The 26,859-nt window shown below is 44.7% G+C and overlaps 1 protein-coding gene across 4 annotated transcripts in view; it reads right to left on the bottom strand.

Moving 5' to 3' along the window:
* The window catches only part of SHISA6 (shisa family member 6), a gene marked incomplete at both ends in the record, with an annotated part of 243,178 nt that overhangs the window by 89,124 nt on the left and 127,195 nt on the right, over positions 1–26,859 (bottom strand). The gene's annotated exons all lie outside the window — the stretch shown is intronic.

Raw genomic sequence — 26,859 nt, 5'->3', positions numbered from 1 at the left:
ATCACAGCAACAAGCTTATATTTAGACAGCACTTTACAGTGTGCAAAGTGACGTGAGTAGAGCAGTTATTACTTCTCTTTTATATACAAGGAAATAGCCTCCGAGAAGTTAAGAGACTTGCCAAGCATCATATAGCCATTAGCTGGTGAAGCCAGAAATCAAGCCAAAGTGTGTGTGTGTGTGTGTGTGTGTGTGTGTGTGTATTTTAGAGGAGAAGGGAGATGAAAAAAGAACAAAGAAATAAGAGGAGATGGTTGAGAAGGGTAGGTGGGAGAAAATGTGGGATAGAGAGGTCTCTCATACAACAAGACAGAACTAAGAAGAATAATAGGATAAAATTCCCACCATGATAAAATGTCTGTATGAAACCGAGAGAGAAAATCCCAGCCAAGTAGAGAAGTAGAAATAATACGAGTGATGTACTGTCATTACGTGGACACCAGGATATTGACAGATTTTTTAAAAATGTCCTCTATCAATACGACTTAAAAGAAAAAAAATGTACTGTCACAGAGCATGGAGGACCATGACTCACATTTCACATTTTTGGGGTGATACTCTGGACATATTTGGTCCTATTTTTAACACTCGGAAGGCATTTGTTTTGAAGTTTGAGGATTAAAAAGGGGCACACATGGCCCATATTCCACATGTACCCCTGCTTACAAGATAGGCTAAGGTATGCTTCTTGAATACATCTCTTTGTTGCCCTTTCCTTAAAACTGACCAAGCTAATTTCCAGATCTCTTCCCTGATAATAACAGAGGCTGAATTTACTTGGATGGAAACAGACATCCTGACCTCTGATCTGTTCATCATTTTGGTTCTTAAAGGTCCAGACTCTAGCTCTCAATTTCCAGAAGTTCTGTTCCTACCATGACCAAAATGCTGGCAGTGACTTTGCTTAGAAGAGGATCTGAAATATCTTAGCTAAGCCCTAATGGGAATGAAGGTTATTCTCCAAACTGGCCCCTAGTCTATAAAAGAGAGTCTCAACTATTTCTGTCAACATCCCACAGTGAATCTACAAAGTGCCATTTTACTGAACAGACTGTCTAGCTGGTCATTAGGTGGTACCCAAGGGCGTGTTCTGAATGAGCATCGTTGTCTTACATGATGCTGCAATCAAAAGTTCCAAACAGAAATGACTCAGTAATGTATCCATTTACTTCTTCAATCTGTGTTCTTAGAATAAACTGTCTCTTGGTGGTAATATAGTTAATAATCTTATTACCTATTTTGTGAATTAGTAGTTTGACCTTTCTGAAAATAACCCTCGTCAAGCTTTCAGGACTATTTTCTAATTTTCGAATCTAGGGAACAGACTAGACTGATTTCGTAGTCACTCTTTAGAGTTTAATCAGATATTGATTACACTGCTTTTAGCCTATTCTGTCACAAGGAAGTAGTACAATTGTCATTACTATTATTATTAGTTTGCCAATCAGATCTCTTTTCAAATGGTAGCTTCTCTATCATTTTATTTTAATTCTTCTTTTGGTTTGTTTTTCATAATAAATAGAAAGTAAATTTTAAAATTCAGACAGATTTGGATTCAAACCCTAACTCTTTCGCTTGCTAACTGTAAACTTAAATAGTCTGATCTATGTGAGATGCAGAGTTGGCGTTTGAAAACCCTCAAAGAGTTTTGAAAGGATTAAGTCAGACATAAAAGTGACTAGCACAAGATAAACACTCCAAAAATGTTACTTTCCTCACTCAATTCAGTTTTCTTATATCTTTCTTGAATTTGGCACCAGAAATACAAAGTAATATCCAAGTGAGCGTACATCACACATTTGTACATAATCGATAAACATAAAGAACATAATGAATATTCTTTGATCTTCAAAAGCCAACACATACATTCCATTTCTGTTTGTCTTTAGGTAAATAAACGGGGGAAGTCCTAAGTCTTTAAAAGCGAAGTAATGTTCACTCAAAATGAATATCATTTTTAGGAGAACAGGAAGCAAATAATTTCAAAACACACGAAACATTATAATATTCATAAGAGGAATTGGGGAATCTATATAGTTGTACTGACATTTATGAACTCTGACTGTCCACAATGAGATCAGGTTGACCAGCAATGAAATAGTCAGGATTTCTCATCATCCAGTAAGGCCGACAAAGCAGACTGTACTGCCCTCCTGCAGATGACAATATGCAAAAGACTCCATATAATAAGTCTTGCAGTACCCAAACAAACTAAATGTTAATGAACCCTATATTTTACAAATGTATTTGACCATGTGACCCCTGAAAACATACAAGAGAGCTAATATTCTGTGAGACATAGTTTGGGAAACACAAATCTGTTGGATCATACCAAAATCTTATAGCACAAAAACCAAAAATCAAACACTAAACAACAACCACAAAGCCCACAATAAACTCCAGGCCTGTAAGTGTAGCTTAATGTACATAAATGACACAGCCAGTGAACAACTTCATTAATAAAGACCTTGTTCACATCTTTTAAAATTATCAATAATCCTCTGGCTTAAATAATAGATTCTACTTCATTCAACAACACCATGGTCATTAGAGTCCCTGATAACTACACGTTCATTTGAGTTTTAATCGTTTTGGCTCTCGGTCAGTCAAGACTGTCAGCTGAAACTTACAAAGCATAAATTATTTTCTAAGTTTACTAAAATTACTTTTGCACCAGGGATTATAAATAAACACAACACAGGTTGTTCTAACAGTCAGGAGCCACGGCTTGAGGTCAGGCGGAGGTGAATCTGAATCCTGATTCTACAATCGTGATCTTAGAGAAGACACCTAAACTCTCTGTGCCTCAGTTTCACTGTATGTAAAATGGGGCTTTTTCCTACTTGTTAGATGGTTTGAGGGTTAAATGAGATTACATAACATGCTTTGCACATTACCAGACACATAGTAAGTGCTCAATAAATGCTCACTATTATTTTATGGACCTCAGATCCTGAGTTTATTCATTGTTTTATTCTCTTTTGTGAATAATAACCTTCTTTATCTTTTGGGTATATATATATGTAGCCACTGGAACACCAATGTAGCCAGCAAGTTTCTGCATCCAGGCTGATATTTACCTACATGCCATTTACAAATCATTTGGCTTTCAAATAAAAATCCGTAGGGAGCATTATTATTATATGCAGATATTTGAAGGTCTATTTTCATACTTTCTCAGAGAGTGTGTTTCTAAGCAAGGAAACCGGCAGGGAATCAGGGTGGCCCTTCTGTGCTCAGTTGCTTTGCAAGAGTTTGTGCTGACTGCCGTTTCAATGGGAGGGAGGAGCAGGGAAAGAAAAGAGGCCTATTTTCTGTATCACTCACCCTCCTTCAACACCTCCACAGAAATCCAATGCCATTTTGAGGGTTGCCTGGGTGGGAATGAGTGCGTCTAGTGCTATGCCAACAGGAGTGCATCAGGGCTAAAGTTTCTGACAGTCTAATAGGGATGCTGGTCCAAGAACTTTATTAGCAAAGTCAAGGATGAAGGTGAAATGATATGGTGGGTACTGCAAAGTCGTTTATCCCAACACCCTTTCCCTGCAAACTTTTCCCTGGCCTGTCTTTATTATAGGGCCTGGTAAAGCTTACAGAAAAAGAAAGAGAAGACAGAGGAGGAGGAGGGAGGGAGGAAAGATGGAAGGAAGGAAGGAAGGAAGGAAAGATGGAAGGCAGGAAGGCAAGGCCAGGCCCTGACTTTGCCAGTTCCAGTTTGGCTAACGAGTCTGTGGTAGACCATGGCCTCCATTCTCCAGCCCTCCCTGTATGCACATCTCTACTGCTGGGCAGGCGGCCAGAACAAGCCCATGTGAGCCTGCAGGATGATGGCAGACATTTGGACAGATGCCCCATCCACAGAAGCTGATTCGCCCCGTTGACCACAGCCAACCACAGTCACATAAGAAAACCCCACCGACAAACAAACTGTCCAGCTAAGCCGCCCAAAATGCCTCCTGCGTGGATGTCAGTTACATACGCGGCTGTTGTCCATGCCCAGTTTGGGAGGTTTCTTAGCTGAGGCAGAGGTGGGCGTCTGGTGGTACTTCTCTCCCTCTGCCTTTGCTCTTCTGTCCTTGAATAACTGGACGATGTGACAACTGGAATTTTCCAGCCCCTGAGTAACCATGAGGGAAAGAACAAACTTCTTGGCTTGTGAGGCCAACAAACTCCTCCTCCTTGGTTTAAGCCGAGTTTTCAGTTACTTGTAGCTCAACACAATCCCAGCTGAAAAGGGGTGTTATTGGAAGTCTGGCAGGAGCTAGGGTGATCAGTGATGGCAGGTTATAGCATGGCACGCTGAAGGAGGTGGCGGCCTCAGGCATGTAGAACCCACGCGCGTTCATTCATTCATTCTTTCTTTCACTCAGTCATTTAAATTTGCACTAGTACCTCTCTGTGGACCTGTGAGTGGAGTGAATCATACCCCCAGGGTCTCATGGTTGGGAAGGATATGAGAAGTAACCAAGTCCCACATTCCCCCAATAACCCCCTGCACAGCATCTCCGGCAGGCTTCTCATTACCATGCAGCCTTTCTCTAATTGTCACAAAGCGACATCCACTTAAACCATACTCTGCCTACTTGTTACTTTCACCCAGTGGCACAGTCTTGCTTCTCAGTACTTTCCAGCTTATTCCTATGAAATACAGCTAAGGGTAAAGGGAACAGATGAAATACACAGGGATGGGGCTGGTGGACCATCCAGAATACAAAGCAATAAAGCACGTTGATCGAAGTCTAAATTTCCTTCAAAATCACACTTTATCTTAAAAATTCAGAAACACGTAGGAGAGATTAAACGGAATCTTAATTTTAATAAAGAATGTTAATTTTAATATAGTTTTAATATAGAAATCACATTTCTATTTCTTACCATGAAATCAATTTAGTCCTTAAGGAACATATGTCACATTTATTAGGTGGTGTCCTTACCTCTACTCCCGAGGAAATAAAGCCATTTCATTCTCCACGATAAGAGTCGTAGTTGTTATTTATTTAACACCTGTGATATGCCAGCTACTTCACTCATACCTCATAATTCTCACACAGCTGTATGTGGTACTATTTTCTCCATGTTAACAATAAAATGAATGTTCAGAGATTTTAACTGATTATTTTCCCCCCAAGGCCTCAAAGCTGGCAAAGTGGAAATGATATTTAAACCCAGTTCCGTGGAGCTCCAAAAACTCATCTCTTCTACTACCTCTTTCAAATAAGCAACAGCCTCACATATTCAGAGATAACCTTTTCCTTAGCTTCTCCAAATATCCTTGGAGGGAAAAGGTAACTAAAAGAAAATCACATTCCCGTTTCAAAAAGGGATTATAAAATGCTACACACTCATTAATTAGAGAAAACAGAAGGGAGAGACAGAATTCTTTTTTTGTTTGTTTTGTTTTGTTCAAGTCACTGTATCCCAGAAAGCCTGGGGACCATCTGAACACACGCATTGGAATCCTGGGTGCATGTGTGTGGTTGATAAAACGCCAGGTACCTAGAAGAATATCCCAGTCACCTGGCAAGGTGGGGAAACAGATGTTATCCCCCAAGATGGAGAGGTTCTCCGTGTCAGGGTTGGGAGGGCCTGTGGTATAGCCTTAGTGAATTAGAAGTGAATTTTGGCAAAACAAAAACCAACAAGGGGGGTTTCAAAGCCAACCTAAGAAATTTCTTAAATACACGAAAGACAGAAAATTAGTGAGGGAGCAAACAGGAGAGACCAAGTAGACCAAATTTAATCTCTGTTTTAGCCTACGAAGGGATACGTTAGACCAGGGGTCCCCAACCCCAGGGCCGCGGACGGGTACTGGTCCGTGGCCAGTTAGGAAGCTGGCCTCACAGCAGGAGGGGAGCGGCAGGCGGGCGAAGCTTCAGCTGGGGCTCCGCATGGCTCACATCACCGCCTGAACCATCTCCCACCCCCCGCCAAGCGCCACCGGTCTGTAGAAAAACTGTCTTCCTCGAAACCGGCCCCTGGTGCCAAAAAGGTTGGGGACCACTGTGTTAGACCAATAGTTCTCAGACCTTGCTTGATGCAGGAGAAGCCCCGGGAGGAGGTGTTAAAACCCAGCCCACTTTCCTGGTGGCGCAGTGGTTAAGCATCCGCCTGCCAATGCAGGGGACACGGGTTTGAGCCCTGGTCTGGGAAGATCCCACATGCCGCGGAGCAACTAGGCCCGTGGGCCACAACTACTAAGCCTGCGCTCTAGAACCCATGCTCCGCAACAAGAGAAGCCACCGCAATGAGAAGCCCGCGCACCGCAACGAAGAGTAGCGCCCACTCGCCACAACTAGAGAAAGCCCGTGTGCAGCAACGAAGACCCAACACAGCCAAAACTAACTAACTGAATAAATAAAAATTAAAAACAAAACAAAACAAACAAACCAAAAAAAACCCCAGCCCACTGGGCGCTACCCCCCCCAAGTTTCTGATTCAGTAGCTCTGGGGCGGGCCTGATCAGTTTGCCTTTATTTATTTATTTATTTTTAACGTCTTATTTTATATTGGAGTACAGTTGATTAACAATGTTGTGTTAGTTTCAGGTGTACAGCAAAGTGATTCAGCTATATACATGTAACCTGTTCATAGGTGGCACCGATGCTACAGGTCCAGAGGCCACACTTTGACAACCACTCCCTCCTCAACTATTCCTGGAGCCAACCGGACTGGAGCAATGGATGCCTGGGGCATCCTGGACCTAAGGGATGGGCCAGAGAAGATGCTAGCAGGTTAGCATCCACCTGCAAAACTTCCATGTTATCACTCAGCCTGGTTATCAGAGGGTAGTTTACTGGGGTGACCCACTTTCATAAACAAGAGCCAGGGAAGAAGTTGGACTTGAGAGTTAGACCTTACTAACCTAACTGTGAACTCAAATACTAGCTCTGCAAAGCCCTTAATCTCCTTAAGCTTCCTTTTCCTCATCTGCACCAGGGAAATTGTAGCACCTAACTTGTGGATCTGTTATGAGGACAAAAGAAGATATAGGTGAAGAACCTGCTGGCACACAGTGATGTTCAAGAACTGATGTTGTCTCAGGGCCTTGGATAAACTCATCCAACTTCCTCTGCAGGTTGTCAGTTGGGGGGTATTAACACTGGAAAGATGAGGTTTGAGCCAACTTGAGCTATTCCTCCTTGCTAGAGCCTGGCCCTATGGGCTGTGCCTTCAGGGCATCAAGGCTGATTTAAAGAGGGGTCCAAGAATCAGGGATAGTTCTTAGATTCCTGGAACACTGAAAGGCATCTGGGTCTTAACCCACAGCTTGTGTCTGCTGCCAGTGGAAGGGCTGGTGGAGAGCTGAACTCTTCCACCAACACAAAGAATTCTGTGAGCCTTAAGAATTTTTACCACTTTGCTTCCACTGCCATAGCAACCTTTCATTTTGGTGCCTCCAGACTCAGGGAAAGGAAAATGATCAAATCTGTGTGTATCAGAAGCAACACATTAGGTCACACCAATGGTCTACCCAGGTAAATGATGGTGGTGTTACCCAAGGGGGCCTTGGAACTCTGATCCTTTATGACGTTACCCATATATGGTTGGGTTGATATCCCCCAAGCTCCTAACTTTCTCAAACAGACACATGACATGCCAGTTACTTACAAAGACAACACTGGACAATAGCCCCATGAACCTGGAACTATGGATCCCCCTGAGTCTCATGACCTTCTATTTTGTCTTTAATCTTGCATTTGAACCCATGTCCAGTTTCCTTTCTTTTTTAGAGAGGGTAATTATAACTAGTATTCTCCATAGAACTGTATTGGAAAGGCAAGTCAGTTAGTGTCTGACCTAATTAGGTAGGTAACTTTTAGAATCTGTGCTGGCTTCTTCCAAAAGAAAAGCAAAAGTTATTTTAGACACTGCTGTTATAGTGACACAATGATACATGGGTCTAATGAGTAATTTTATCAAATTAATTATTTCTGAAAGGATAAATTTTTATGCTCAGAAAAAATCACTCCAGCTTTTTTATGTTTTGATCTTTGTAACTAATTTTAAAGATCACACTGTGCCTGTCTCATTTGCTCCCGTGAGTCTTGTAACGGCCCCAGCCAAAAGCAATAACATTTGAATTTGACCAAAGCCCCAGTCTTTATGGTTTCTCAGCGTGTCCTATCACCCTGGGTGATTAAAGTTGGTTGAATTCGCTTTCAGAATTTTCACAGTTTTAATATCACAGCTTCAATAAGGCAGCTGTGAGCGAGGAAGACAGCTGAGCTCTTCCAAGCAAGAACCATCTGAATTAATCATCAACCTCCAACCACATCCCACCTGCCTTGATCAATGGGCAAACAATGGTTTGTACACTGGGGAGGTATTTTTCCAGGGTCAGTAATGAATGCATGGCTTCAATTTCCCAGCAGTTAATGTCTAGCTCCTTACAATTTAACTGAAGCTTCGTGCCTGGCACAGAACTCCCTTTCTAGGTATCTCATCAGCTGAGATATCCTCTAAGGACTTGATACTTAAAATGATGTATTCTTGGCATCCATCTATTCGGCTGAGGTCAAATATTAAGAAGCAGGTTTTAATGTTATATATCTTAATTCTTTATGACAGTGGTTCTCAAACTTCAGTATGCATCAGAATTACCCAAGGGCTTATTAGAACATGCATTGTTGATCACCACTCCCAGGGTTTCTCTTTCAGTGAGGGAGAGCCCAAGAATTGCATTTCTAACAAGTTCCCAGGTGATGCTGAGGCTGCTGGTATGTGGGCCACACTTTGAGAACCACTGTTTTAGAGATACTAATACTGCTTTAATTTTTTAAAATTAAGTTCTAATGGTTTCCCATGTGGCACAAAGAGGACTGAGAATATGAACACTGTTGTGAAGTTCTTACCTTTCTGGATATTTTCTTTGGCAGAAGAAGAGTCTGCCATAGAGAACCTGGTTGAAAACATCAGCTCCCTGATTCTCCCATTGACTTCAGAGGTGGGAAGAGGCAGTGTGTCTACCTGATCTGGGCACAGCAGGTTCTACTTGTTTATAGATGTCAGGGAGACTGCATCTTGAAAGAAATGACCATACAGAAATATTGATTCCAAATCTTGGTTTTTCAAATGTGAGGTCCCCAACGAAATGGTTCACACACAAGGTGAAAAACTCAGGAATGAGGGCTGATTCATGTCACAGGAAGGTCCTTGAATGTGTGAAAAGTACCCCCTCACTTTCATTTTCCTCATGTTAGAAGGGGACTGGACACACCCCAGAGAGCACAGGAGGGGACCTTAGGTTCCTGGTCCCCCCTCTGCCGAAAAGCCATCAAGGAAGGACAAATAGTGCTATCATTCACAGGAGTACTTCAGACTCAGAAACCATCAGCGAAACTCCTGGTCCTATCACCCCAGTCTTACATCCAAAAGCAAACGCAATTCTAGGGAGCAACAGCACTGTTCTCCTTCTGAATAATTTTATTTCAAGTTTATAGAAGGTTCCTAAGTCTCTATTTCCTGAGAGATGGGTCTGTGCATGTATGTGTGTGTGTGTGTGTGTGTGTGTGTGTGTATTTGAGAGAGAAAAAAATAAATTGGATATCCCTAAAACTTGAGGACTGCTACTCTAATAAGATGGAGAACGCTGATGATTCATTCTGCTTTGAGGGGGCAGCTGAGATCTCTTACTAACACATGAGTGATGTGGGGAATGTTAACAGAGTCATACTGAGAAGTTTGGTTCATGCTGTATCTCAGAAAAAGCCCACTATAGCCATGAATAACAGGCCTGAAGCTAGTCAACCTGGTCCCAGTAGAGACTCCACCACTTACTAGTTGGATAATCTTGGCCAAATTTCCTAATCTTTCTGTGCCTCACCTATGAAATTTAGATACGCATAGTACTTCTCTCCTAGCGCTGTTATGTTAAGTAAATGAATTAATATATGTAAACTACTTAGAGGAGTGCCAGGCACATAGAAAATGTTCTAAAAGCACTAGCTGTTATTATTTATGTCTAAATAGCGTGCCATCCTTCTCCTTTTGTTCTATGATAATTCCTCATGCTAATGCTACTTAGATCGGCTAACATCCAAAATTTAGACTTCTGCCATAATTATCTACATATGGCAGCAGGATCATTCCAGAACCACCCTAATGACTTTGATTAGAACCAATCACCTGTGCCTATTTACACAGCAGAATGATTGGCAGGGTTTTGGAAGGACTGGGTAGTCCAATTAGACTCTCACTGGGTATGAACCAGCTTGAGCAAATATGTCAGTCATGCTAAAACAGATCCATTTCTGTACATTTTATACAACCCAAGACACCAGGAAAAAAAGACAGAAGGAGAGGAACGACTGATTCATTCAATAAATGTTGTTGGAGCTTCTTCTGTTTTTTTTTTTTTTCCCTTAAATCTTCTGCATTCTTTTTTTTTTTTTTTTTTTTTGCTGTACGCGGGCCACTCACTGTTGTGGCCTCTCCCGTTGCGGAGCACAGGCTCCGGACGCGCAGGCTCCGCGGCCACGGCTCACGGGCCCAGCCGCTCCGTGGCATGTGGGGTCTTCCCGGACCAGGGCACGAACCCGCGTCCCCTGCATCGGCAGGCAGACTCTCAACCACTGTGCCACCAGGGAAGCCCTTCTGCATTCTTTTTTTTTTTCTGCTGTCTTCTGAGCATCGTGCAAGATGATGTGGATTGAGAGGTGGGCAGGCTACTCCCATTCTCAAGGAGCTCACTGTCCAGTGGGTGAAACAGATTAAAAACTCAACAAATACTGCACAAGAGACTAAGGATGATAATAAACACTCCCATGGGCTGCTGGAGAAGCACAGAGGAATTGCTTAGAACTGCAATGCCTATCTTTGTCTGGGGAGGTGAGATCCTTCCAAAGTCAAGAAAGAGCGAGCTGAAAGCCAAGTGGGAGCCAGCCATGACAACGAGGTGGGAAGGACATTCTGAGCCATGCTGTGTACAAAAGCCCAGAGGTACAGATGACACTGAAGAAGGTGGAAGAGGTAGCGAAGCAAGACGCTAATCTTTAGGGCTCTTAGGGAAGGACGGGGGTGGCAAGTGACAGGAAGTCAAAGACAGAGGGACAGTGACTGATTCACCCCATGGGTGTGGTGCGTCTCTGTACCAATGTGCCTATGTGGTTGTGTAAATGTACAACACAGATTGCTCCGGGAGAAGCCAAGGAACCATTAGCCAACAATTGAGAATTAATTTTCTGTGTGAAGGGAATATACTGAATGTGCCGGCTTTGCTAATGTTGCTAATGTTGCCGTTATCTTAGAAATGGATATGTTTCAATGAGCTCTGCTTTGTTGATAATATGTATTGTCTAGCTGTCTGCAGTGCCCAGCTGGTTGGAAATGGATTTTGGAGAGTGATTGGGATGGGAAATAAGAAGCAGAATCACAGACCCACGCTGGTAAGAAACAGCTCCTGGACCAGCAGTTCTCAGCTGGGGCCATGCTAAGTTATCACCTGGGAAGCTGTAGAAATTACTAATGTCTGGGTCCCAGCCCCAGAGACTATGACTTAGTTGGCTGGGGGTTCAGCTTGGACAATAAGGATATTTAGAAGCTCCCCGGAGAATTCTAATGTGTACCCAAGTTTGGGAACCATAACTCTCTACCTTTGTTACCCAAAGTTTGCTCCTGGACCAGCAGGAACCGCAGGGGGCTTGTTGCAAAGGCTGCATCACAAACCCACCCCAGACCTACTGGGTCAGAATCTGCATTTTAACAACATCCCCTGGGTGACTCAAAATGGGAGTTGAGTTGCACAGACCACAGCTGGGTATCACAATCACCTTGGAAGCTTCTCAGAGTCACAGATTTGCACTTCTACAGATAATGATTCAGGAGGTCTTGGATGGAGCCTTCCATCTGCATTTCTTTATTTCTTCTTTTTTAAAAAATATTTATTTATTTATTTATTTTTGGCCGCATTGGGTGTTTGTTGCTGTTCGTACTTCAATTGGCAGTGTTTTTGTTCTTTTTTAAAATTTTTATTTATTTATTTTGGGCTGTGTTGGGTCTTTGATGCTATGCACGGGCTTTCTCTAGTTGCGGTGAGCGGGGGCTACTCTTTGTTGCGGTGCACAGCCTTCTCATTATGGTGGCTTCTCTTGTTGTGGGGCACGGGCTCTAGGCACGCGGGCTTCAGTAGTTGTGGCTCATGGGTTCTAGAGCGCAGGCTCAGCAGTTGTGGCGCATGGGCTTAGTTGCTCCACGGCATGTGGGATCTTCCTGGACCGGGGCACGAACCCGTGTCCCCTGCATTGGCAGGCGGATGCTTAACCACTGCGCCACCAGGGAAGTCCCTGCATCTCTTTCTTTAGTTTTGGTGAGTCTGATAGTAAGTGGAGGTGAAAACCGCTGTCCTACTGTACAGAGTTGAACGAGGGCCCACAACAGAGGGATTTGGGGAAGATTACTCTTATGCAGAAAGCGGGGAAGGGGGAGGTGAATGCTCCCCGTTCTCCCCTAAAGGGAGCCCACATTGAGAAGGGGAGCAGTCCGTGACTCAGGGATCCTGTGCAAGGGCTGCCCAGCCCTTGTAGTTGCAGAGAGAAGAGACAGAGATAATACATAGGCCCAAAGGTTTACATCCTTGTTGTGCTGTAAAACGATTCAACTTCAGTGTGACTCTCCCGAAAGGAAAGTCGAGGGGCAAAGATTTTCCATCTCCTTGTGCACATCAGTGTGCGTGCGTGCACGTGTGTGCAGTGCATCCTTGGCATGTGTCCTTGACATTCTTAGTTCTTTTAAGAAAGTCTCTCCAGCCAAGGAGTCCCTGTGATTCCTGCCTCACACTAACCTCCTGCACCGTCAGCCCCGTAGCTTGTAATTGGTAGAGAGTTAGAGGCCCTTAGAAGAAGCGAAAGGGCTAGGGAAGGTGGCCAGCCAGACATGAAATTAAAAATGTGACTTAATCATAGGCATTTTCTCTCCTCTTCCTCCATTAGGGGGAAGTGGGAAGCGATTTGGTGTCTGGGTCAGCAGGACGTTGGGACACAGAGGCACAAACTCCACCCTCATTCTGGTCTTCAGTGCAGACTGAGGCCTGGATGCCCTTCCCTGCTCAGTGAGATTTTTGCCAATAGATCTTCCAGTGTCTAGCCTAGGGTCAGACGCATTGAATGAATGAATGAACAAATGAATGAACAAACAAATGAAATGGGTGGGTGGATGGATGAATGAATTAGTAGATGAGTGCACGAAAACTATGTGATTTCAATCGCAACGATTCATTCAAACGAACAAAGAGGAAGAGTCTCAGAATCACCTGTGCCAGGAGCTTTCACTGAGTCTGGCTCTGATCTCCCTAGAATCTTGTAATATTTTTCTTTCCCTTTTGACAGAACACGTCGCGTCTTTGGCTGAAGTGTATAATTTCCTACCTAGCTCTTGAGTGGTGCCTCAGCCCTCACCTGCAGGAGTAAGAAAGCAGGTGGGAGAGCTTCCTGTGCCCGGGGTGTGGCCTCGGGGCGGCAGGGCACGCCCCCTGCTGTCCCTGCCTTGTGATTTCCCTGCGACAGTACCTCTGAGTGGCCCCAGTGGGACCTGCCTGGGACTGATTGATAAGAGCCCTCTGGGAATACCTCCAGCCCTCCCTTTCCTCTGCCTCCACTTACCCAGGGAGGGGGGCGGACTGAGAACATATTTAGAAAATGTGTTCACTGTTGCTTTAAAAATCTCCTCTGTAATTAGGTACTCGGGGGTCTCGTCAACCACAAACCAATTAATCAAAACAAACGAAGAGGCTGGCTGAGCCCCAGCACCTGTGTGAGCCACTCATGCCTCCACCCGCCCAGATAACAGCTTCGACTCTCGGGCAAGCCCCACGCCGCCTGGGCATTCCCAGAGCCCATGCTGTGCTGACGTGAGGGCACTGGGCCTTTGCCCGCTCCCCCAAGAATCCATCTCATCAATAATGGGGCCAGCAGTTTGGTTGTATTCCCCTAGTAAAACTTCCAGAATGGGACTGTGAACCTGTCAGTTACAAAGTGAAACAAACAAACAGATTCTTAGCCCTTCGGGCATCATAGTGGCTCCTAGGACGTATTTGCATCCATGGGAAGAGAAGAAGGCTGCAAAGACCTGCTCAGATTCTATTCTGTTCCCTGATGGCTTTCGGACTTTCTCCAATCAAAGCTGAGGCCTGGGAGTGGTGGCGCTCTAACAAATCGAGCGATTCCAGGGACTGTGAGTTAGGGTTAGGATGCTTTATGAAGCATCAGTTGTAGTAGCATAACCTCCAAGAAGCATGGCGTCTCAGGGCCATTGAATCTCTGGGATCCCAAGCCACACAGGATGAGTTCTCTTTCAACCCTCCCTCTTCATGAGGGAGACTCTTCTGGGTACCAAGGACCAAGGGTAGGAGGCTGTGAGGCAGCCAGTCCAGGAAGAGCATCACAATTCTCTGCACCAAGTGCAGTTACCAGCACCAGGTATTTGTTCGACGGTGACCCAAAGGAAGGACCTGCACCTTCTGGAATCTTCTGAACAACACCCCTTCTCGTTGCCTTACCGGGGGCCTGTCTCAACTGTCTGGCCTACAGCTTCCACTGAGCAGTGACACAGTGCAGACTAGTCACTATTTGCCTCTCTTTCCCTCCCAGTGCAAGAAGAATACACTTCTTTGCCATCTCAGAGTCTGGCATGTCCTAACTTGTGCCTCACTCTGGCCAGTGACGTGAGTGGAGGTCCCATGCGTCACATCGAAGTGGGAGCATTTAAGTGCTGCTGCGCCACTTTCCCTGCCCCTCTTCCCCTCCCACGTTAGCTGAGGAGGTCAGTATTTTAACTGTATAAAGTGACTCAGAGTAAAGAACATAAGGGTGTATCTCCTCCAAAGTCTGCAGGACTCAGAATACCTCCCATTGAGTGGGGGAAAGAGGCCTGGGGCAAAGGAAATAGCAGTTCTGAGGACTGTATCTCAAGAATGATGTATGTTTACAAGTACTTGGATTTGAACGGAATCAAACAGGTAAGAAACCTCCTGTTTTAACAGAGTTGAACTGCCAGAGGACCCGGGAGCCTGATTCTTTAAACAATCTTGAGACCTCTGACTCTCTGTGGGAAATGGGTGGACTGAGAAAGCTGTGTCATTCCTAAGAAATATTCCCCAACGCCCATTTCCGATACGGCCAAGGAAGATAATAGGAAATGAGGAAAATCTAGAGAGCAGAGCCAGGAGCCATGGGAAACACTGGATGAGGAAGCCCCTCCAGAGAGCAGAACTTCAGCCCAATCAAGGAACACCCTCCCACACACATCCAGATCAGGAGCCCCTCGGAATGTCTGCTCAGAGAGTTTCAAAATTGCTGTGGATCGGTGTCTGCTGAGGGCCTCCTTTTCCTCCCCTTTCTGAATGGGCAGGTGGCTTGTGCGCAATCCCTGTCAACATTCTATCATATCAGGTGTGTGTGGAAGGAAACACGTCTTCTTAATCTATAGATCTCCAGAGGGATCAAGAAGAGCCCCCTACAGACCTGATGTGGGGACTTGGATGTGGGGAAAACTCTTGGAAGTTGAAGTGCATGGAAACAAATCAAGATTTCTGTACAGCCATAAAGTATGAGTAGGATTTAAAGTAAGTGAAAAGGTGGGAGACCAAACATTTCAGGCTTCATGCAGGCAAAAAAGAATATTGCTCATTCAGTGAAGGGTGAAGTATACCAGGCAGGCTTACCATGTACAGTTTTAACTGAGTAGAAGGGCAATCAGAATGACCAGGAAGGCAGAGGCGCTTGAATGCCTAAATAATAGAAGAAATACAGGAAATGGGGGAGCCACTCTAGGATTCTGAGTAGGAGTATGACTTGCTCAAAATGATATTGAAGAAGGACTAATCTGGCAATGGACTGTGGGAAGGTGTGAGCAGAGAGAGAAAAGGCAAAGATTCCAGTTAGGCAGCTATTCAACTAAATTGGAAATGAACTGGATAAACTTTGTACTGGGGAAGTGGACAAATGTGGAAGCTTCAAAAGAGGTACTGAAGATGAACCAAGAGAACAAGGATGAGGGCAATGGGTATGTATCAAGGGAATCAAGCAGAAGTGACGCTCATGCTCCCAGTTTGGGCAACTAGAAGAAAATGATATCAACAAATTTTCAATAAAAATAGAAGTTAGTTTTGGAGGAATTGTGCAGATTCACCTCAGGAGATTCTGAGTTTGGAGTGATGGCGGAAAACGCAGTAGGTCTCTCCTTTTCCTACTCCCAATGCCACTTCTCTGCTGAAAGACTTTATCAGTGGAATTCAGCAAAAACGTCAGGGTTGAGTGAGGTGGACTTTGGCTGTTTGGCTTACAAAAGATGACAGGAGTCATGCACATCAGTACATTCTCTAAGGGAACATTTTAAGAAAGAAAAGAGCAGAGGGTTCACGCAGAGCTTGGAAAATGTGCATATTTATGGTGTGATGGGAAGAAACGATCCCCAGAAAAGGAGACACAGAGGGCATGGTCAAAGAGAACTGTAGTCTACCATCATAAGAAATTAATTCCGAGTCAGAATGGGAAGTTCACAACATCAAATTCTGGAGAAAAAGCAAAACTTGAAGAATGAAGACTAAGATGAGTCCTTAGATCTGGATATTAATTTTTACCAGGGACCTCTGGCAGTGGAGTTTAGTCTAGTTCTTTGTCTGAAGAGTTGCACCATCATTTGCTAAAATTCCTCACCTTCTGGGGCTTCCCTGGTGGCGCAGTGGTTAAGAATCCACCTGCCAATGCGGGGGACATGGGTTTGATCCCTGGTCTGGGAAGATCCCACATGCCACGGAGCAACTAAGCCCATGTGCCACAGCTACTGAGCCTGTGCTCTAGAGCCCATGAGCCACAACTACTGAGCCCGCGTGCCACAACTACTGAAGCCCACGTGCCTAGAGCCCATGCTCTGCAACAAGAGAAGCCACCGCAATGAGAAGACTGCGCACCTCAATGAAGAGTAGCCCCCACTCGATGCATCTAGAGAAAGCCCACGTGCAGCAACGAAGACCTAACACAGCCAAAAAAAAAAATCCTCACCTTCTGCATGGCCCAACATTTCCATAAAAGTTGTCCTGATTCCTGTCCTCCTGCATCTGCCACTCTAGGGAAATGGAGAACAGGGTGATGACAGAATTCTACAGTTGTCAATGACATAGTATTTAGTCCTATATCCAATTAGTAGAACTAGTGATCACCAGTTAGGTTTTCCATAGTCAGTGGCAAAAGCAGGAAGTAACTACTGCATTACACATAAAGCCATACACTATAGTTGATCAAGTAAGACTTTGCTTCTCATGTGCCGCTTTATCCATTTACCAGTACATTCCACAACCCCAATCTATCTCTCTGTTGTATAATATAATCAAATATAATATAATCAGACAGCCCTGGCCTTAATTCTACCTCTGTTATTTTTCTAGCTGTGTGCTTAACATAACCAGAACATGCCCAGATTTTAAATTACATTTAAAAAAAAAAAAGAAAGAAAAAAGATATTTCAGCAAATTATCTTTCTAGTCCTGCTACAAGCCTTGTGGTGAACAAGGTCAGCCTGGAAATAAAAAACTATATGAAAGAGAGAAGAGGAGAAGACAGCAGCAGGCCTAAGAGTGACCTAAAACTGCTGTCAAAACGAGAAGGTTCGGGCTTCCCTGGTGGCGCAGTGGTTGAGAGTCCGCCTGCCGATGCAGGGGACACGGGTTCGTGCCCCGGTCCGGGAAGATCCCACATGCCGCAGAGCGGCTAGGCCCGTGAGCCATGGCCGCTGAGCCTGCGCGTCCGGAGCCTGCGCTCCGCAAGGGGAGAGGCCACAACAGTGAGAGGCCCGCGTAACGCAAAAAAAATAAAAAAAAAAAAAAACGAGAAGGTTCACCCTACGTATGAAAACACAGAGCAAGTTATCTGGGAGGTCAGAGTACTGACTACATGCAACTCAAAGCAACCATCCTCTAAAATATTGAGAAGAAGGTAAAAAGGAAGGGAGAGTCTTTGGAGATTGTCCGGTAAAGGGGAAAAGAAGCAGGAGGAATGGAGCCCTACGAGACAGGGGTCCCCAACTCCCAGGATGCGGACTGGTACCTGTCCGCAGCCTGTTAGGAACCAGGCCACACAGCAGGAGGTGAGTGACGGGCGAGCAAGCAAAGCTTCACCTTCCGCTCCCCGTCGCTCCCTGTCATTCACATTACCACCTGAACCATCCCCCCTCCCCCACCCTGGTCCGTGGAAAAACTGTCTTCCACGGAACTGGTCCCTGGTGCCAAAAAATTGGGGGACCACTGCTATAAGACAAGAGAACAAAAATGACAGAGATGCACATCTCTTTCCAAATAGTAATAATGATAATAATAATACCCACTAGATAAATTGTATTTTCTATACTAGTAGAAACAATACCATTAAAATAGGAATCTGATAATGTCCTCTAATCAGAAAATAGATAGAAGAAATAGGAGTAAACACATATGAATCTACTGTTAGAAAACATAAGCTGGGAATCCAAACACCTCTACTAGTAACGATTTTCTTCCAATCCCACACAAAAATAACCATGAGGCAAAAGAAAACTAAACACAACACTCTGAAGTGAGTTAGACTTAAAAACACATTTGTAGTTGTTAAAAGAAACACCTAGAAACAGAAATTCAAAACCTAAAAACAAGTGGCAGAAAAAGAGAGAGAAATTTAAAGAGAATTCACTGAACACAGGAAAGATCTGAAAGAGACAAAATGAAGACTAAAGTACAAGGTGCCTAGGAAAGAAGAGAGTCAAAATAAAACTTATTTAAAGGCACTGATGAAAAGCCAAGAGGCAAACAAGAGAATGACAATGAACTAATAAAAGCAAAACAAATTATATACAATGTGGATGCACTGAAGGACAGGAAAGAAAAAACAGCATCCCTATAATTGGAGTCTACTAAGAAGAAAAACAAAACCGTGGACGATAACTAATATACGAAAACATAATTCAGGACTTCCCTGGTGGCTCAGTGGTTGAGAATCCGCCTGCCAATGCAGGGGACACGGGTTCGAGCCCTGGTCCAGGAAGATCCCACATGCCACGGAGCAACTAAGCCCGTGCACCACAACTACTGAGCCTGTGCTCTAGAGCCCGCGAGCCACAACTACTGAGCCCGCATGCTACAACTACTGAAGCCCGTGCGCCTAGAGCCCGTGCTCCACAACAAGAGAAGCCACCGCAATGAGAAGCCCACGCACCGCAACAAAGAGTAGCCCTTGCTCGCCGCAACTAGAGAAAGCCCGCAAACAGCATCAAAGACCCAACACAGCCCAAAATAAATAAATAAAAATTTAAAAAACGAACAAAAACGCTGCCAATTAAACTAGGGAAAAAAACGTATATAATTCAACAAAACTTTCTTTAAATTAAAAGAAGATCCGATGGTACCAATCAAGAAAGCCCAACAGGTACCTGGAAAATGTACTCAGAATGATCATCTCTGATGTCCTAGTAGAACTTGCAGACTTCAAAAACAAAAAAAATAAAAATTCTCAAGGCTTTCAAGCAAAAAGAGAAAATCACTTACAAAGTCAGAAGAATAAACTGTCAGACTTCAAAAAAAAATCAGACTTCTCAAAAAATAGCAAACAAAGCAAGGCGACACTGGAGCAGCATTTTCCAAAATCTCAAGGAAAGAAAGGGTGAACCTAGAATTTTATAACCAGGCAAATTTTCCTTTAAGTGTCAAGGCTATAGAACAACAATTTCAAGATATAAGAACTTAGGGAATTCCATATCCATAAGCCTTTCTTGAGCAATCTTTTGGACGATGAACTCCATCCAACCAAGAGATGACTGGGCAAATTTCAGAAGAAAAATAACAATGATGAGCATACAGACATATAGATATGAGTACAGATACAGATATAGATCTCAAAGACTAAAACACAAGTGAGTAAGAGGGTAGATGATTAATGTGAGATATTTTACGTGACAAAGTAGAAATAACTTTAAAAATGGGAGGATAAAATAGAATAAATATGCTGATTGTTGTGTAGGCAAAAGGGTATTAAAAAAAACAACAACCTGATAAACCAGATGAAAAAAGTTAAATATTAACACTCGGGACTAAGGAGCAGTAAACATTAAGTATAAAGGTAACTACTAGAAAAAGCCATAAAAACCAAGTTAAATACCAAAATTTAAAAAATAAATTAAATAGCAAACATACATACATTTTTGTAGAGAAAGGTATTAATAAACTACCCCAAAGCACTAGGCACTGATGGTTTTATGGAAGTATTATTTCAAATATGCAAAGACCAGACAGTCCCAATGTTAAACACATGATTTCAGAGCATTGAAAATGAAAGAAATTCCCAATTCCTTTAACAAAGCATGTATAATGTTGATACTAAACATGATAGAGATGGTACAAGATAGAAAAGGACAGACCAGTATCATTCATGAATATTGATACAAATACTAAATGAAATATTAAGAAACAGAACCCAAAATATTGTATTAAGAGAAAAATACAGTATGACCAAGTGAGATTTATTCCAGGAATGCAATATTGAGTTAGGAAATCCACTGATATTATACACAGTGGATTTTAAGATATTAAGAAATCTAAGAGAAAAATCATAAATTATCTCTCCATAGATGATGAAAAAGCTTTTGACAAAATTCAATACCTAAGGAATTTGAGGGATGCTTTTTAAACGTGAATTAATCTGAATCAGCATATATCTACCTATCTAGCTAGCTAGCTATCCATCTATCCATCCAGCTATCTATCTTCTATCTACCTTGTTCCTAAAGACAGTATCTTAGTGGGAATGACCTAGAGCATTTAATTACCATCACAACCAAGGCAAAGATGTTCCTATCTCCATCACTACTCGACACTGTACTAGCGGTTTTAAGCCAATGCCATCAGATAGAGAAATCAATTAGTAGCATAAGGGTAAAGAAGATGTAAAACTACCTTTATCTGCATGTGACATGATAGTGTACCTGGAGGCCAATGATAAAAATAACTCAAACAATAAGATAAATCACTAAGATTGCAGGATATATAATTAACACACAGAAACCAACAGCCTTCATATATACAAAAATAACCAGTTACAGGTCATAATGGTAGAGAAACTCCAGTTACCAACAGCAACCAAGGGAATTCCCTGGTGGTCCAGTGGTTAGGACTCTGCGCAGGGCCAGGCTTCAATCCCTGGTCGGGGAACTAAGATCCCACGAGCTGTGCGGTGCAGCCCAAAGAAAACCAGGATGATCAAATACTTAGAAATAAACCTACCAACATGTGACCCTGGACAAAGAAAAACATTTTTTTTTTTTTGCTATAAAGAACATTAGCGGTATATTTGAATACAAGCTGTGGATTAGGTAATGGTATTTTACCAATATTGATCTTCTGATTTTGATAATCAATACTGTGGGTATATAAGAGAATGCACTTGATTTTAGGAAATACACACTTAAGTATTTAGGGGTAAAGGGCCATCATATCTGCAACTTACTCTCAAATATTTAAAAAATTATGTATTTATGTACTTTTAGAAAATAAACATATATATATAATATGTGTATGTTTGTATATATATGCATATACATATACATGTATATATATAGAGAGAGACAGAGACAGAGAGACAGTCAGAAAGAGAGACAGAAATAGAGAGATAAGGAGAGACAGAGAATGATAAAGCAAATGTGCTAAAATATTAAAGTTTTGAAAATTTGAAGGGCACATGGGAATGTTTTGCACTATTTTTGTAACCTTTTTGTAAAATTATTTCAAAATAAAAACATCAAAAAATAAAAATTCAGTGAAAAGTAAGTGGTGGGTTACACCACTAATACTGGTTACATAAATGACAGCATAGTAATAGCATGGACTATTAAGCAGCCATTTTGGGGAAAAAGAGGTAGATCTCTGCGTGCAGATATCCAGTGATCTCCAAGCTATATTTAATTTGAAAAGCAAGATGCTGGACGGTGAATATATCGTATTCTTTTTGTGTTTAAAATGCATATGGGGCCTCCCTGGTGGCGCAGTGGTTGAGAGTCCGCCTGCCGATGCAGGGGATACGGGTTCGTGCCCCGGTCTGGGAGGATCCCATATGCCGCGGAGCGGCTGGGCCCGTGAGCCATGGCCGCTGGGCCTGCGCATCCGGAGCCTGTGCTCCGCAACGGGAGAGGCCACAAGAGTGAGAGGCCCGCATACCGCAAAAAGAAAAAAAAAAAAAAAATGCATATGATTGGAGTTGTAAAGGGTATATAAAGGGGAATGTGGGTACCAATTCTCAGAAGGTGTAAGGGGGTGAAGCACAGCTATGGAGCAGACTGAAGAAAGGACATGGGAAACTGCTTCCACCATCCCTGACCTCCTGTTTCAGAACATACACAAGTTCCAGAGCAACAGGACCAGGAGGCATCTTGCAGAAAAGTTTACAAGTGGGGAGACACAGACTCAGAGAGGCAAAGCAATTTTCCCCAAGACCACATTCACCTTCAACAACATCTCAGGTCTCCCGACTCTCAGTTTAGTGTTGTTTCAGTCCATTCATTCATCCATTCACTTATTCATTGGCAAATATCCACCATTCTTAAAGACAGAAGAGGAGAAAGGAGGAGGGGATGCGTAGTGATCATCAATTAGAAGTTCGAACTCAGCCTACATCGTGTGCCTGGGAGAATTCAGGACCCTGCCTCCAACACACCTTTCTAGTTTCATTTCCTGCCATCCCTACAGGTGTGCTATGGCCCCATCACTTTCCCGAACCCCTCTATAGCTGTGCTATGGCCCCATCACTTTCCTGAACCCCTCTATAGCTGTGCTATGGCCCCGTCACTTTCCTGCACTCCCCTGCCGTGAGCTATGGTCCCAGAACCTTCCTGCACCCCGCTATGGGCATCATATACCATCGTCACACTGACATTTCCACTTCCATGCCCTTGTTCCAGAGGCACCCACACCTGATGTGCCCACCCTGCCCCAGTCTTGGCTCACATTCTTCCTGTCCAGCAAGGACCATCTTAACTCCTGTCTCCCATAGGAGGCCTTTTAGGACTCCTCCATTCAGAGGTGATGCTTTCCTCTTTTAAACCCCCTCTGCTCTTCTCAGGATCTGCTTCATGGCACCTCTTATTTGCTTGGCAGGAATCGCACTGCCTGGTTTCTTGAAGGCAGGTGCTATTTTACTCATCTCTGCTCAACAGATACTTAAGTTTCATTGAAGCGGTAAATCCCCATGCCTCCAACATCTGGGCAGGTCACTGGAGTCTTAGGAGGTCCCCTTGCATCACCCCTCGGAGCTCAGGTATTCCTCCTCAAATTCCTTCCCTCCCCAGCTGTGGGACAACCTGGCTTCCAGTGTGCAGGGTATCAGATGAGACTTCATGGCAAATGAATCTCAGAAATGCAAGTGACCTTGAAGACCATCAAGGGGACCACACTTGAAGCAAAAATTCTATAGCAGTGCTTCTCAAACTTGAATGTGCATATGAGTCACCTGGAGATCTTACTAAAATGCAGATTCTTATTCAGTAGATTCAGGAGGTGAGGGGTCAAGGGTCTGCATTTGTAAATAGCTCCCAGGGGAGGCCCATGCTGCTGGCCCTAGAGTTATTCCCTGAGAAGCATCATCTCACACTCTTAAGCTAAGACAATAAGAAAAACTACCATTGCTTGAGAGCTTGGTGCCCTGGTGCATGCGTTATCTCATACGATCTCCACCACAGCCCTGTGGGGTAGGGGGTACCATCACCTTACTTTACAGATGAATGTAACGGAGGTCAAGGTCACATGGCTAGCAAGTGGTGGAGCCGAGAGTGAACCAGCGTTTCTGGCTCCAGTGACCCCCTTTTTCTCACTATTTTTCTTCTTCTGCAACCATCTAAGGAGGGAAGTTTACCTCGCTATTTGGAGGGGAGTAAGACTGAGACTGAGGCCATGACTCCAGGCAGGAAGGGCTTGGACTCAGAGTCACAGAGTTATATGGTTCTGTTCCCAAGGGTGTGGTGCTGAGAACCTGAGGACAGTATTCTGTCCCGCTTCGGGGCCACCGTCAAGTGCTGGCAGCTGTTGATTAAGAGGCTATCCTCTCCTGGCCACAGATGCCAGCTGGCAGAAATGGCATTGCCACCACCTTTCTGGGACCGGGCAGCCCCATGGCTTAGCTGTCAGGGCTCATGAGACTCTTGTCAGTGAGCAGCAGAGAATGAGGAAGCCAATGCCAAGGGCTGGCTTCTGGGTCAATGCCAAGACCAGTGCCAGGAAGAGACTGTACTGGCCACCAACCTGCCCCTGGAGTCAACTTGAGCCATGGGTCATGGCAGGAGAAAGCTTGGATCTGGCACCAGCAAGAGACTGGAAAATAAGGACATAGCCCAGAGCTGCTAGACCTCTGGCTGGGCAAGTCAGCCTCTGGGAACACAGCACTCCTCCATCCTCTACCTTCTCCCAGTGGGATTTAAAGAGACCACCAAGATTCAGGGTGCTAAAGGGATTCCTGTATACCTCCTCCTTCTGTTTGAGCAGAAAAGGAGAGCCAGGCTGGCAGAAGATAAGGCGTGAGGGATGCTTCCCTGACCCCAAGACACCAAAGAGACTTCTCTCTTGCCCCACTGGTGGAGACTATAGGAGATCTAGCTGTACCTGGGTTACTTCTCCTTTGAGGAGAACATATATGTACCCTATAGGTAAGAGGTGAAACTTCCCAAGGCAAGGAGATTTACAGTGCATCCTTCTCCTTTGTTCTATAATATCTCCCCTCTTCTTACACCAGCCCAGCAGATTGTCCCAGTGGACAGCCTGGCATCCTACGTAAACCAGTAGCAGCAGGCCCACAAACAAACATTAAATAGAGACACGACGGTCCAGGACTCAGCCGATGGACTGATGGATGGGAATGCTTCTGAGCCACCATTTACCAGGTAGTTTAAATTGGTGATACTTTCAACCCAAGCACTGCCCTTAGAACAAGATGAGCCCAAGAAGGATGGAAAACTTGTGGATTGACTTCTTGGTGCCTTGAATGAGTCTCCCAGTGGCAAACTGGGTGGTCCTACCTTAGAGGTGAACTCTTGGGCAGCTCAGGAAGTGGGCCCAGGCCTCCGTGCTCTTCAGATGGAGCTGCAAGGGTTTAACTGCTGCCCAAACTAACCTCAGTGGAAAGGGAGTCCTGGGCCACACTGAGGAGGGACATAGCACGCTTACTGCTTCCTGGAGGGTCATGGGCGTACTTGTCAGCAGGACCAACATGGGAAAGAGGGTTTTGTAGAAAAGCTGCCTTTAGGCAAAATGGCTAAGTTTGTAAGTGGAAGTACTCAAATGAAAACCTCTCAAAGGTATTGCCCTGAGTTTTGCTTTGCCTTATTTCCTCTTATTTTGTTTGAACAGCGGTTACATTGAGAAAGGGATTCACCTGGTGAGCGCTGAGTTCAACATTCACGCAGATCCATCTTTGCTTCTGATGCAACCAATTTTAACCAATTAGCCACCAGGCAAGGTTGACTCCATTCTAACAAAATATGGAATCACACTGATGCCACAGGTTTTCCTAAGTGTAAGGCCTAATAGAGGTAGCCTCTATGTGCCGGCATGTGGCGCACGAAGTACCCCTGAGTAAAGCCGAGCACACTGAGTCAGTGCCTGGCTCTCGGTATTCAGCCATTAATCAGGAGTCAGCAGGCAGAGGAAACCGAGAGAGCAGGTCAGAGCAACCAGTAGGCAGCTTAGAGCTTTGGTGCCCTCGGCCCAGAGCCGCAGAGGTCCTCTGGCCTGTTCCCACTGCTTCCTGGTGGCCCCCCGCCTACAGAGAGGCGCAGGAAAGAAGGCTCCCAGGTGGTGCTGGCTTCTGAGGCTGATCTCAGGCAAGCAAGGCCCAGCCTTCCCTCTCTCTTGCTATATTTCCCAGCTCACTGCTGCCATGGAGACCGGACGCCTTCTGAGCACTGCGGTTTACTTGGACTCCAGCCTCTGAGCACCTTGGTGTTGTCAAGCCCACTCGCTCCCCTGGCTCCCCAGAGTGTGAAAACGTCTAAGCTGGATTTCTGGAGCCAAACAGCACAGGGGTCTCCTCGTTACAGTCCACAGGATGGTCTGAAAGCTCTTGCTCAGATCCTGGTGTGTGGGGTGGTAGCCTGCAGTTCCATAGAGGCCCATGCACCTGTTCTGTCTTTTCTAGAAGAGCAGATCTAATTTCAAACCCTGTATCACACACGGCCATGTTGGCGCCCAGACAAATGTGCTGGGGTTCAGACCAGCAGTGGGGCTCGGGCAAGGGCTGAAGTAGATGGCTGAGAAGGACAGCGCTGGGGGAACCACAAACCCACGTGGAAGCAGAAGAGCCGAAGCAGGTCCCTGACTCAGTTTTGCTTGTCCTCCTGGCTTCAGTCAGCCACCCACTCCCACGTTTATCCCCTGGTCATCACCAAAAGCTCACACCTCCTGTGCTTTGTCTCCCACCCATCACGCTGATCCAAAGGCTCTGGTCCTTGCTTTCCCTGCTCTGGTGTCTTCTTCCTGGTAGACCTTTTACCCAGACTCAACACTGGCGGACACTTGTGCGTTTCTGGGCATTAGAACCCTTCTCTAGCTTTGTTCTCTTCTCAGGGAGCAGGTGCCATCTGCCCAACCCCTCCCTCTGGACCACCATCACTCCTTCTCTTCCTTGGATTTGGGGGCTGAGCAGCCGGGGTGCCACCTCTGCCAGCCTCCTTGCTGAGACCCCTAAACTGGTATCAGGATGGTCACTTTTCCAGCTTTGGTCTCAGCACCTGCTCCAACGCCTGCACCCCCTTCGTAGCATTTATGCCCCCCACCCATCTTCTGTCTCAGACCCCATGGGGAGTCTGCTGGGCAGCAGGAATGGCTACTTCCAGCCTAGCCCTAGGGAACATCATCTAGACAGAATG

This window comes from Mesoplodon bidens (genome assembly GCF_964165515.1).
Source record: "Mesoplodon bidens genome assembly, chromosome: 19".
NCBI lineage: Eukaryota > Metazoa > Chordata > Mammalia > Artiodactyla > Ziphiidae > Mesoplodon > Mesoplodon bidens.
The sequence above is the reverse complement of the archived record's forward strand: the minus strand, read 5'-3'. Positions and strand labels throughout refer to the sequence as shown.